Genomic DNA, 13,729 nt, shown 5'->3' with positions numbered 1-13,729 from the left:
TTTCTCTGTTTGGAATTTTAGCACAGACAAAGCGATCCACGTCATCAGCAATTAATAATTTTTTTGCAAAGTAACCAATAAATGCATGTGAGTTAAACCCTGTTTTTGAAATTCTCTGGCTTAAACTAATTTCCTTTTGTTTTTTGTCAGTGCGATCTGTGCTATCTTTTTATTGATACTGTAGCGACTGACGTAATAAAGTGTCACGAAAGTTCTACTTTAACAATCGCCAACTGCGTAACCAAAAACACAACCCCTCCTCGCACGGCTCTCGTCTGCCCCTTAACTCATCAATCAGCTCCCAGCTATCAGTCTGCCGTGCTGTACTCTGCCATCCCTCGATCGGACCTGACAGTCACTTAAAACAAAAAATTCTTCAGCTTCGCTGGGACGCTACAATACTTTCGACTATTACTGCTTTCATATTCTGTACCTTTCTGTGCATATGTATCGCGCCTTGGGTGTCTTTTCTCCGCGCTGCTCTTTCTTCTTTGCTGAGAGCACAGGATCTGTGTGTGCCACGTGACTTTACATGACTGAATGTTTTGCTGGCTGTCCGAACTCTTATTTGATAAGAAGGGTGTGTCTTGCAAGAATGTTATGTTCCACGTTCCCACGAGATGGCCCTGGGACAATCTTTTGGCACCAAGTCTCATGTTTACGGTCCCCGCAAGACGCTCCATGGCCAGTCTTTTTTGTCTCGCGGGTCTTTAAAATGTCTTTCGAGAACTTCCGAGAAGATCACATCTCGTCACCTGACTTTTCCATTCCAGGATTTATATATATATATATATATATATACACACAGTATATACAGTATATATACAGTACAGGCCAAAAGTTTGGACACACCTCCTCATTCAATGTGTTTTCTTTATTTTCATGACCATTTACAGCACTCCATCACTCTCCTTCTTGGTCAAATAGCCCTTACACAGCCTGGAGGTGTGTTTGGGGTCATTGTCCTGTTGATAAATTAAATGATCGTCCAACTAATCTGACTTCTGCACAACACAACTGCTGTCCCAACCCCATTGATAAAGCAAGAAATTCCACTAAATAACCCTGATAAGGCACACCTGTGAAGTGAAAACCATTTCAGGTGACTACCTGTTGAAGCTCATCGAGAGAATGCCAAGAGTGTGCAAAGTAGTAATCAGAGCAAAGGATGGCTATTTTGAAGAAACTAGAATATAAAACATGTTTTCAGTTATTTCACCTTTTTTTGTTAAGTACATAACTCCACATGTGTTCATTCATAGTTTTGATGCCTTCAGTGAGAATCTACCAATGTAAATGGTCATGAAAATAAGGAAAACACATTGAATGAGGAGGTGTGTCCAAACTTTTGGCCTGTACTGTATATATACAGTCATATGAAAAAGTTTGAGAACCCCTCTCAGCCTGCATAATAATTTACTTTCAACAAAAAAAGATAACAGTCTTTCATTTTGCTAGGTACATCTGAGTACTGGGGTGTTTTACGAACAAAGATTTTTAGTGAAGCAGTATTTAGTTGTATGAAATTAAATCAAATGTAAAAAACTGGCTGTGCACAAATGTGGGTCCCCTTGTCATTTTGCTGATTTGAATGCATGTCACTGCTCAATACTGACTACTTGCAACACCAAATTGGTTGGATTAGCTCGTTAAGCCTTGAACTTCATAGACCGGTGTGGCCAATCATGAGTGATAAAAGGTATTTAAGGTGGTCAAGTGCAAGTTGTGCTTCCCTTTGACTCTCCTCTGAACTTTAATGTTCCATGAGACAAAATGATTGACGTGCAGCGCAACATGCAGATCATGCAGCACGGCACTACTAGCCCTTGGGTGGAATAACTCATTCACTACAGCTTTATTACTGGCAAATATCAAGAAATAAAAAATGAATGAAATGAAAATAACAATCTCTTTAAATTGTATGTCCAGTTAACCAAACCCAGGGGTTGGCAAGCGAAGGGAGCAGGGGGCAGAGCTACCTAGTATATATATATACTACATAGTAACTCAAAAATAAGTCAATGCAAATGAAACTTAACACAGTTATTAGGACTGTAAAGCGCTAGAAACCTATCAGTTTTTTTCAAAACCAAACCAGTCAATTTTGCTCTAGTGAGATGTTTTTTTGTGCAGATTGGCAAAGTTTTACTGCTATAATAATTATGTAGTGAAAGTCAAGTGGTGGACATATCAGATGTTTTCTTTCTAAGTCATAAATCCCTTCCCTGTGGGTATTGTTATATAATCTTGTACAAAGCCACCTAATGAAGAATAATGTGGCTACAATCATGTCATTTAATTCTGTTGTTACATCAAAGAGTATAATTAACAGATTAATAAAAAGCGATATCAGCTGTAATGGATACGTAGATTAATCCTCTTTATGTTCACCATAAAGCCAGATTATAAACATGAAGATCCCATTTTTTTTTTTTTTTGCATATTTTACATTAGTCTATTGACCTTAATGTGTTAGATAAGCTTACCACCAGAGGCAGTCATGTGACAGTTAAATTTTTAACAGGATTAAAGTCAGCAGTGCAAATATCTACCATTTCGTCTGTCTTATCGAACTTTTATGCATCATTTGTGTCAAGTGCTTCAGAATTATTAATTACTGTTGTCACATTGTCACTCAGCCTACCCAGAATGGATTGTCACCTTGTCTACTTCTGTCGGAGTTCACCACCTTTTGAAAGCAGGCCAGTTGGGTGGCAGTGAGGATTTGGCTGCTTTAATGTCCAGAGCAGCCAGCGATGTTCTTAATCAATGGAGTTGTCTAAATCAGACTTGACAGCTAGAGGACTTGGCAATCTTGTCAAAATGGGATTAAAAGTCAGTATGCTGATACTAACAAACAGTAAAAATAAGTCAGGCTAACCTGAACCTTGAAAAAGAGAGTGAAATAGGCAGGAGATCTAAAAACATGGAAATCAAAAAAAGATAAAAACGAAAGAGTCAATTTTGAAGAATAATGAATAATTAAAGCGTCTATGGTGTTTCTGCCCCATATTTTTGAGTGTTAGGAATTTGTTAATATTATTTTTACATTTTTTCAATTTCGTATTTTGGTGAAATGGCTGCTTCTCATTTTGTGTATTTGTTTTTTTTTTTTTTTTTCATAAGCACCACCATTTTGTGTGTCAGGTTACTGTGATGCACATGGTAGATAGGCATGTGACACATAAGGTGACCACTTACCATGCCAACTCTGTCCCAGCAAATGAAAAACAGGGACCAAAAAATGTCCCTAAATGTTTTGAAAAACAAACTGATGACTCTATGTCGAATAAACTTTTCTTTAAGCAGTAAACTATTATTAATTTCACCCTTTAAGAAAACCATGTTTTTTCTGCCACTTGATAAATAAAATCTGTCCAATTGGACATTCATTACATTTTTCCTTGAACATAATAAGGGTGCTTATTCAAGTAGTGAGCATTTTGGAATCAAAAAAGCTGTTAACATAAGTAGTAATTCCAGCTATCTGAATGATAAATTATTTCATCTGCATCAGTCATACACTTACAATGCCATGCTCTTTCCTAATTTCCTCTATTTTTGGTGTATTCATATAAGTTCATTGTCTCTGATCTCCAAACAAATGTAGTATAATACAAAAAGACAACCTGAGTGCACAGTTTTTAAATGGCCACTTGAACCATCGAAGGACAAAAGTTCACCAACACCCATGTCACCCACGTGAATAAATTACTGGGAAATCAATCAACCAATGAACCAAATTTAAGTGATAACGGGTTCAGTTAGACTAGAGACACCCAAGCAGGACTGATCCCAGCCTTATCGAATCTGAGCATCACTTGAAGAAAACTTTTCCAGCAATGTGAAGTTGGCTATTAGGTCTCAACAAGCAGCACACCATTCCTCAATCAAAAAAAAAAAAATCCAGAAGGCCTGAGAACGAAAGTTATTATCAGTCAGAAAAAGGCTACAAAGAAATCTATAAAATTCTGAGACTCCTGAAAAATCACCATGTGAGCCATCATCTCAAAATGACAAAAACTTGAAACAGTGGTAAATCTGCTCAGGAGTTGAACAGCCCAGCAAACTTACACTCTGGGTGCATAGAAAATTCAAAGAACATCTAAGGAAGGCCTCTTCCAGCTCAGTTAATGCCAGCATTCATGATTTTCCACCATCAGAAAGACACTGAGAAAAAATGATATCCATAGGGGAGCTGCAAGGCAACAACCATTGCTAAACAAGAGAAACATAAAGGCTCCTCTGACATCTGCTAAAAACACCTCGATTACCCCCAAATCTTTTGGGACAATATTCTTTGGAAAGTTTAGTCAAAAGTGGAACTTTTTAGAAGACATAGATCCCATTATATCTGCCTTAAAGCTCACACAGCTTTCAGCAATAAGTACATCATGCCCACAATCAAACATGGAGGTGGTAGTGTGATGATGTGGGAGCCTTGGTGACTTGCCATAACTGAGGGAAGCATGAATCCAGCTCTCTGACAGAAGGTACTGAAGAGGAATGTCTGGTCATTAGTCTGTGATTTAAAGCTCAAAAGTAATCAGAGTTATGCAGCAGGACAACAATCTGAAGCACAAGAGTAAGTCCATCTCTGAATGGCTGAAAAAAAGTAAATAAAAAAGTAAAGAAAGAAAAGCTTTGGAGTGACTTAGCCAAAGTTCTGACATTGAGATGTTCTAGCAATTCATAGTCAAAATCCTTCCAGTGTGGCTGAATGAAAGCAATTCTGTGGACTAGAATGGACCAAAATGTCTCCACAACGATGTCAAAGACTGAACTCCTGTTAGTTGGAGCATTTCACTGCTGTTGTTGCTGCTAATGGTGGCTCAACCAGGTATTAAATTTTGAGGGCAGTTGCTTTTTCACATCGGTGATATAGTTGTTGGTGAATTTTTTTTTCCTTCAGTAAATCAAATCATCCTTTAGATAGATAGATAGATAGATAGATAGATAGATAGAAATTCACATACTCCAGCAGCAGCATACTGATAAAGAACAATATTAAATTAAAGAGTGATAAAAATGAAGGTATAACAGACAATAACTTTGTATAATGTTAAAGTTTACCCCCCCAGTGGATTTGAAGAGACGCATAGTGTGGGGGTAGAACGATCTCCTCAGTCTGTCAGTGGAGCAGGACGGTGACAGCAGTCTGTCACTGAAGCTACTCCTCTGCCTGGAGATGATCCTTTTCAGTGGATGCAGTGGATTCTCCATGATTGACAGGAGCCTGCTCAGCGCCCGTCACTCTGCCACGGATGTCAAACTGTCCAGTTCTGTACCTACAATAGAGCCTGACTTCCTCAGCAGTTTGTCCAGGCGTGAGGCATCCCTCTTGTTTATGCTGCCTACCCAGCACACCACCGCGTAGAAGAGGGTGCTCACCACAACCGTCTGATAGAACATCTGCAGCACCTTATTGCAGATGTTGAAGGACGACAACCTTCTAAGGAACTATAGTTGGCTCTGACCTCTCTTGCACAGAGCATCAGTATTGGCAGATCAGTCCAGTTTATCATCCAGCTGCACTCCCAGGTATTTATAGGTCTGCACCCTCTGCACACAGTCACCTCTGATGATCACGGGGTCCATGAGGGGCCTGGGCCTCCTAAAATCCAATACCAGTTCCTTGGTTTTGCTGGTGTTCAGGTGTAAGTGGTTTGAGTCGCACCATTTAACAAAGTCTTTGATTAGCTTCCTATACTCCTCTTCCTGCCCACTCCTGATGCAACCCACAATAGCAGTGTCATCAGTGAACTTTTGCACGTGGTAGGACTCCAAGTTGTATTGGAAGACTGATGTATATAGGCTGAACAGGACCTGAGAAAGTACAGTCCCCTGCAGCGCTTCTGTGCTGCTGACCACAATGTCAGATCTGCAGTTCCTGAGACGTACATACTGAGGTCTGTCTGTAAGATAGTCCACAATCCATGCCATCAGGTGTGAGTCTACTCCCATCTCAGTCAGCTTGTCCCTAAGGAGCAGAGGTTGGATTGTGTTGAAGGCGCTAGAGAAGTCCCGAAAGATAATTCTTACAACACCACTGCCTCTGTCCAGGTGGGAGAGGGACCAATGTAGCATATAGATGATGGAATCCTCCGCTCCCACATTCTCCTGGTATGCGAACTGCAGAGCGTCGAGGGCGTGGCGGAGCTGTGGCCTCAGGTGGTGAAGCAGCAGCCGCTCCATGGTCTTCATCACATGTGACGTCAAAGCGACAGGCCTGAAGTCATTCAGCTTACTAGGACATGATACTTTTGGGACTGGGGTGACACAAGATGTTTTCCAAAGCCTTGGGACTCTCCCCTGTTCCAGGCTCAGGTTGAAGATGCGCTGTAGAGGACTCCCCAGCTCCAGTGCACAGGCCTTCAGTAGTCATGGCGATACTCCATCTGGACCCGCTGCTTTGCTGGCACGAAGTCTCTTCAGCTCTATGCTCACCTGGGCTGCTGTAATTGTGGGTGGGGATGTCTCAGCTATGCTGGTATCAGCAGAAGGCTGGGTGGAGGATGCAGTACTCCGAGGTGAGAGTGGGTTAGGGTGGTCAATCCTGTTAAAGAAGTTGTTCATCCGGTTTGCTCTCTCCACATCTCTCTCGATGATGGTACCCCGCTTTGAGCTGCAGCCAGTGATGATCTTCACCCCATCCCACACTTCCTTCATGCTGTTATTCTGCAACTTGTGCTCCAGCTTTCTCCTGTACTTCTCCTTGACCGCCCTGAGCTTGACTCGGAGTTCCTTCTGCATGTGCTGAGCTCATGCTGATCACCGCCTTTAAAAGCCCTTTTCTTCTGGTTCAAAAGGCCCTTGATATCACTTGTAATCCATGGCTTGTTGTTAGCATAACAGTGTACTGTTCTTACTGGAGCTACAATGTCCATATAGAAGTTGATGTAATTAAACAGTTTATGATGTGTACTCAGGTTTTCTTTTGTATTATACTTAAAAAGTAAAATCAGGAAGGGGGCAAATACTTTTTCACAAAACTATATAATTCAGTAGGAAAGAGTGTTTATTAGAATGTCCGCTGAAGGAGGACACCCAAGTATGTAAAATTTATTAGTGACTTTAACCTAACGTGGGTTAGCAGTGTCAGCCAATGGGTAAAGCACTTTAAAAAATGAAGCACACACTTCCTCTGCTAAGTAACCAACAGTTACCACAGTGCAAAATGTGCTACCTGGGATAGATTGTGGTGCGATTCCCTTACAAAACACGATGTCTCATCATGGTTGGTGATAAAGCCTAAGGTGGTCGTTATCATCAGCAAATCTAATGATGTGATCAGAGCTGAGTTTGACCTCACAGGAATAGCAGGCTCATCACACTACGCTGCTGGGTACTTGTGCTAAGGTGATGCTGCTAGTCCTCTCAGTCTTGAGACCTACCAGTCCAGTCCACAATCCTGTTGCAAAGGATGTCACTAAATTCCACGTCTAGGGAATCAGTGATCAGATAAGCAGGCGTCAACACTGGAGAAATGCTAGTCCATCTCGCATCCTATTAACCCTTGCCCACTCATTCATACAGGGTTACTGCAGTCTCATGACATTAGGATGTGGGAAAAAAACAGAGGACTCAAAGGGAGGACTTGCACACTGCACTGACAACAAGTGACTGTGCTTGGACACAGGTGTTTAAAGCTAACCATGCTGCCACTTTACAGTTTATATCACCTATCAATTTTCTGAGCCGGCTTACCTGGTTCAGGGTAGAGGAGAGATGAAACAAATCCAGACATCACCAGACACTTTGAATATGGTGACAGTCCATCACAAAGCATACTTCTTTAGATCTTCACACTTGCATGTAGCTGGACAATTAGCCTAACCTGCCTCTCTTTGGGGTGAGGAGGAAATCTATAACACCTGGACGAAAACCCCCAGAGATAAGGGAAGAGCATTCAACATCCAGATGTCCCTAGCCCTGACTACTGTGCCACTTTGAAACCATAACATGGCATTTTGAAACTCATTTAATACAGGGGCTCTGGGAACTGGGGGTCAGTCCTGGCAGCACTGCGCACAAAACTGGAAATGGCCTTGAATGGGGCACCACAGAAGGCCCATTCGTACATACAACCCGATTGCCAATTTGAAATTGACACCTTTAGGGCTTTGGGAAGAGCACCAGACTATCCACCGAGGCATGGGGAATACATGCAAAATGTGTGCAGAGAACGTACTGTATGAGCAGTAGAAAACAATAATGGAAATGTAAGGCAATCATAGTTACTACTGCATCTAAAGGAGTTATAGTAAAATAATCGATGGGAATAATTAGAAGGTTAAAATTGGAATTAATGACTGTATTTTGGTTTATTTTAAGTTGTAATTACAGTGCAATTCTCACACTTCTGACACAGAGGGCTAAGATGAATTGTATCTGACTGGCGGCCTTAGGGGCTCTCTTGATGTGCGCAAAGGAAAGGCAAAGCAGCAAGTGTTTAAAGTTGCTTATCCAGCTCTGAGATGCTGACGATTTTTCTTTAAAAGGTAATTGACTCTGTCCCTGGAGTTCCATTGATTTTCTTTCCCATCTCCCTTTCATCTTTCTTTTCTCTCGCTGTTGAACTTCTTGCTCATATCCATCATTGCTTTAAACTTTTTTTAAAGAGTTGTCTGTTCCCATCTGATTATTCACAGGTTAGATGCTCGGGGTTATTAATTCGCTTGACTGCTTCAGCACTCCTGCTCCAACCAAAATCTCTTAAGTCTTGTCAAAATAAACAGTAGATGGAAGTGAAATTGACATTCGCCAAGTTAAAAACTGAACACGGAAATGATGGCAACCTATACATCAGGGTCCAACAGTGGCTTTCTCTGACTATCAACCATTATCATTTTTATTATTACTATTTATATTAAATGTCCGTTTGATGATGAGAATAATAATAATTCAAATAGTAATTTGGTTTCAGAAGGTGATATCTTTTATCTCCAGATACTCATCCTGAAGATGAAGGTGGACAGTGAGATCTGCTTTCATTGAAAGCATGCTCATATTGGCAAAACTAGAATGTGAACTGCCTGCCTCTGCCTTTTCACTACTGTAATCACTGTGGAAGCTCTAACAACCTAAATGGTATATAAAAAAATCGAGAGTGCGCACGACCTCGACTTTCTTGTTTACTGAGTTAGAGGAAAAGGTCATCAGAACCACTTCCAGTTGCACAATATTTCTCCAATATCATATTCTTTGTGTCTCATCACAACTAATTGATAACATCAATCATTTATCTATATTTATAATAAAACTTTTTATTAAAACTATTTTCTCACTTAGGGAGGTTGAAAGTGGTGGTGGATTTTTTTCATAATTACATATGCATTACCTAGATGGCATGCAAAGTAAAAAGAGTTATAATTACCTAAAAACATAGAAAAAGTGTTAATATTACATAATATTTGTTGCAATAAATTGCCATAGGTAAAACTGCGTTTAGCTACACTTAATTATGATAATGATGGCGGAAATAAAAAAAAATCATAAAATTAAATGTATTACCAGGAACATGATGGAGACGTAGCAGCTTATTGAACATTAGAACAATCTAGACAAGAACAGGCCATTCAGCCCAAAAAAGCTCGCCAGTCCTATCCACTTATTTCTTCCAAAACATTTTTTGGTGTTTTGAAAGTCCCTAACGTCTTACTGTCTACCACACTACTTGTCTCTTATTCCAAGTGTCTATCGTTCTTTTTGTAAAGAAAAACTTCCTAATGTTTGTGCAAAATTTACCCTTAACAAGTTTCCAATGGTGTCCTGGTGTCCCGGTGTCCTTGATGAACTCATTTCAAAATAACAGTCTCGATCCACTGTACTAATTGCCTTCATAATGTTAAACACTTCAGTCAGGTCACCTCTTAACCGTCTTTTGTTTAAACTGTAAAGGCTCAGCTCTTTTAATCTTTCCTTATAATTCATCCCCTGTAGTCCTGGAATCAGCCTAGTCGCTCTTCTCTGGACCTTTTCTCGCACTGCTATGTCCTTCTTGTAGCTTGGAGACCAAAACTGCACACAGTACTCAAGATGAGGCCTCACCAGTGTGTTATAAAGCTTGAGCAGAACCTTCTGTGACTTGTACTCCACACATCAAGGCGCTATATAACCTGACATTCTGTTAGCCTTCTTCATGGCTTCTGAACACTTTCAGGAAGTCGATAGCTTACAGTCCACTATGACTCCTATATTCTCCTCATAAGGTGTACTCTTGATTTACTGACCCCCCTTACTGTATTCAAACCTCACATTTGTACTTCTTATGTGTAGTACTTTACATTTACTGACATTAAATTCAATCTGCCACATATCTGCCCAAGCCTGTATGCTATCCAAGTCCTTCTGTAATGATATAACGGATTCCAAATTATCTGCTAATCCACCTACCTTGGTATCATCTGCACACTTAACCAGCTTGTTACTTATATTCCTATCTAAATCATTTATATATATTAAAAATATCAGCGGCCCCAGCACTGACCCCTGCTGGACGCCACTCTTAACATCGGCCAGTTCTGATGAGGTTCCTCGCACCATCACCCTCTGCTTCCTGTGTCTTAGCCAATTCTGCACCCATCTAAAAACATCACCCTGAACTCCCACTCTTTTAGTTTGATGCCCAACCTCTCATGTGGCACCTTATCAAATGCTTTCTGAAAGTCCAGATAAATACAACCCCAAATCAGAAAAAGTTGGGACAGTGTGGAAAATGTGAATAAAAAAAGAAAAAAGCAAATTATAAATTCTCCTCAAATTTTATTTCATTGTAGACAGTATGAACACAAGATAATTCATGTTTTTTTTTTTTGTCAACATCATTTGATTTGTAAATAAATATCCATTCTTGCCATTCAGGCTTGCAACACATTTCAAAAAAAGTTGGGACAGTACAGCATTTACCACTTTGTACAGTTCCCCTGTTTTTTAACAACACTTAAAAGACGTTTAGGCTTTGAAGAAATCAAGTGACTAAGTGTTTCAGGTGTTAGTTTGTCCCATTCTTCCTGCAAATTACGTTTTAGGTGCACAACAGTATGGGGTCTTCGTTGACGCATTTTTCGTTTCAAAATGTGCCAAACATTCTCTATAGGAGACAAATTAGGGCTGCAGTCAGGCCAGTCAAGCATCCGCACCCTCTTCTTACGCAGCCATGCCTTTGTTATGCGCGCAGTATGTGGTTTGGCATTGTCTTGCTGAAATAAGCATGGACGTCCCTGGAAAAGACGTCGTCTTGAAGGCAGCATTTGTTCCTCCAAAACTGAGATACACTTCTCAGCATTGATGATGCCATCGCAGAAGTGCAAGTTACCTTTGCCGAAGGCACTGTCACAACCCCATACTATGACAGACCCTGGCTTTTGAACTTGTATCTGGTAACAGTCTGGATGGTTCTTTTCCTCTTTGGTCCGCAGCACACGCGTCCATTTCTTCCAAAAAATATGTTAAAAACCGATTTGTCTGACCACAATACACGTTTCCACTGCACAATGGACCATCCCAGACGCCTCCGAGCCCAGAGAAGTCGACGGCGCTTCTGGACACTATTTATGTAGGGCTTCCTTTTGGCACAGTACAGTTTTAGCTGGCATTTCCTAATGTAACTACGTACTGTAGTGCTTGAGAGTGACTTTCTGAAGTAATCCTGAGCCCACGCAGTTATATCATTTATTGATGAATGACAGTTTTTAATGCAGTGCCGTCTGAGGGCTCGGAGATCACGGCCATTCAGTTTAGGCTTGCGCCCTTGGCCTTTGTGCACAGTAATTTCTCCAGATACCCTGATTCTTTTCACTATGTTTTGCACTGTAGAGGGAGAAATGCCCAAATCTCTTCCTATCTGTCTTTGAGAAACATTTTACTTCATCATTGCAAAGATTTTTGCCCGCACTTGGTGGCAAACTGGCGATCCTCTGCCCATCTTTGCTCCTAAAGGAGTAGGCCTTTCCTCGATGCTGCTTTTGTACCGAATCATGATTGCAATCACCTGTTAACATCACCAGTTTCAAATCACTTCATTATTTAGTTATTATACCTCATTACTACCCCTGAATTGCCCCCATCCTAACTTTTTTTGGAATGTGTTGCAAGCCTGAATGGCAAGAATGGATGTTTATTTACAAATCAAATGATGTTGACCAAAAAAAACATGAATTATCTTGTGTTCATACTGTCTGCAATGAAATAAAAGTTAAGGGAAATTTGTAAATTACTGCTTTATTTTTTTATTCACATTTTCCACACTGTCCCAACGTTTTCTGATTTTGGGTTGTAATATCATAAGCTCCATTCTGATCGTATCCTTTTGTTGCCTCCTCATAGAATTCCAACATGTTAGTAAAACACGACCTCCCTCTTCTGAACCCATGCTGACTGTTCAGAATAACTCCTGTACTTGCCCAATTTTATCGTTAATAATTGTTTTCATTAGTTTTCCTGTGATGCGTATTAAGCTTACTGGCCTATAGTTGCTTGGATCTTCCCTGTCACCCTTTTTATATAATGGGATGATATTTGCCATTTTCCAGTCCTTCAGAATCTCTCTAGTCCGCAATGATTTCCTAAAAATAATAATTGTTCCCATCACATCCTTATATTTACATGGCATGTTGAATGTTTAAATGTTATTGTCAAACTGATGATGTATAAATTAAAAATAAAATTAATAATAGTTTTGAAAGAATATGCATTATATTGAATACAGTTTTTAATATCACGACACATTTATATTTCCATGATAGAAAAAATTTGGATGATTGTTTAAATAAAATACTAATTCCAGTTGAGTCATTTTTCTCAAATTTCATATATTTGCTTTTTATCATTGTAAAAATCTGTACAAAATCTGAATTATCTATCTGTAATTATAACCATAGTTTACTTGAAAATCTGTGAAAATATTCAGTTAAAGTACCACTTCTACTTGCCGGAAGTGGCCCAAAAGTTGATAGGATTCCTTATTTTTGATGTAAAGCAGGTGTACAAAATCTCGTCGACTGAGGGCAAAGCGTCTTCAAGTTATTGTGTTTGCCCACAGACAGATACACAGACAGACTTCATTTCAAAAATGGCATTTTTGGGTCCTAGGAAGGTCTAAAACATCAAGATTCATCAAAATCTTGAGGCTGAATTTTTTCATGATTCCTATACTTTCTCTATATTATGTATACGTGAAGATATATAAAAATAAAGTTCTATCTAATCTAATTTAATCTAAACTAACAACATAATTAGTATAAAAACTATGGATATATACAAATAAAGTTCTACTGTATATAAATTCATCTAATTTAATAATGCAGCATACTATAAAAAGTGAAGATAAATACAAATAAAGTTATATCTAATCTAATGTAGCAACATAATTAGTATAAAAAGGTGCAGTTAAGTAGAAATAAAGTTTTATCCTATCTAATAAACAAAATAATTAGTATTAAAAGTGCAGACATATACAAATAAAATTACATCAAATCTAATTTCATAAATCAGCTTAATTAGATAGATAGATAGATAGATAGATAGATAGATAGATAATTAGTATAAAAAAGTGCAGATATATGCAAATAAAGTTCTATCTAAACAATTAAAACATGGCGTTTAATATAGTATAATATAATATAACACACCTTAATAAAGGAATAAGCGTCTGTGTATCTGTGTGCCTGTCTGGTTGCTACGCTTCTGTCATTCCAAAAGACAAGTGCATCACATACATTTGTAGCAG

The 13,729-nt window shown here is 39.3% G+C and overlaps 1 protein-coding gene across 2 annotated transcripts in view; it reads left to right on the top strand.

Annotated features, from left to right (window-relative positions):
- dhrsx (dehydrogenase/reductase (SDR family) X-linked) overlaps positions 1-13,729 on the top strand; it is a 611,413-nt gene that overhangs the window by 389,309 nt on the left and 208,375 nt on the right. The gene's annotated exons all lie outside the window — the stretch shown is intronic.

Source organism: Polypterus senegalus, chromosome 2, assembly GCF_016835505.1.
Source record: "Polypterus senegalus isolate Bchr_013 chromosome 2, ASM1683550v1, whole genome shotgun sequence".
NCBI classification, from domain to species: Eukaryota; Metazoa; Chordata; class Cladistia; order Polypteriformes; family Polypteridae; genus Polypterus; species Polypterus senegalus.
The sequence above is the reverse complement of the archived record's forward strand: the minus strand, read 5'-3'. Positions and strand labels throughout refer to the sequence as shown.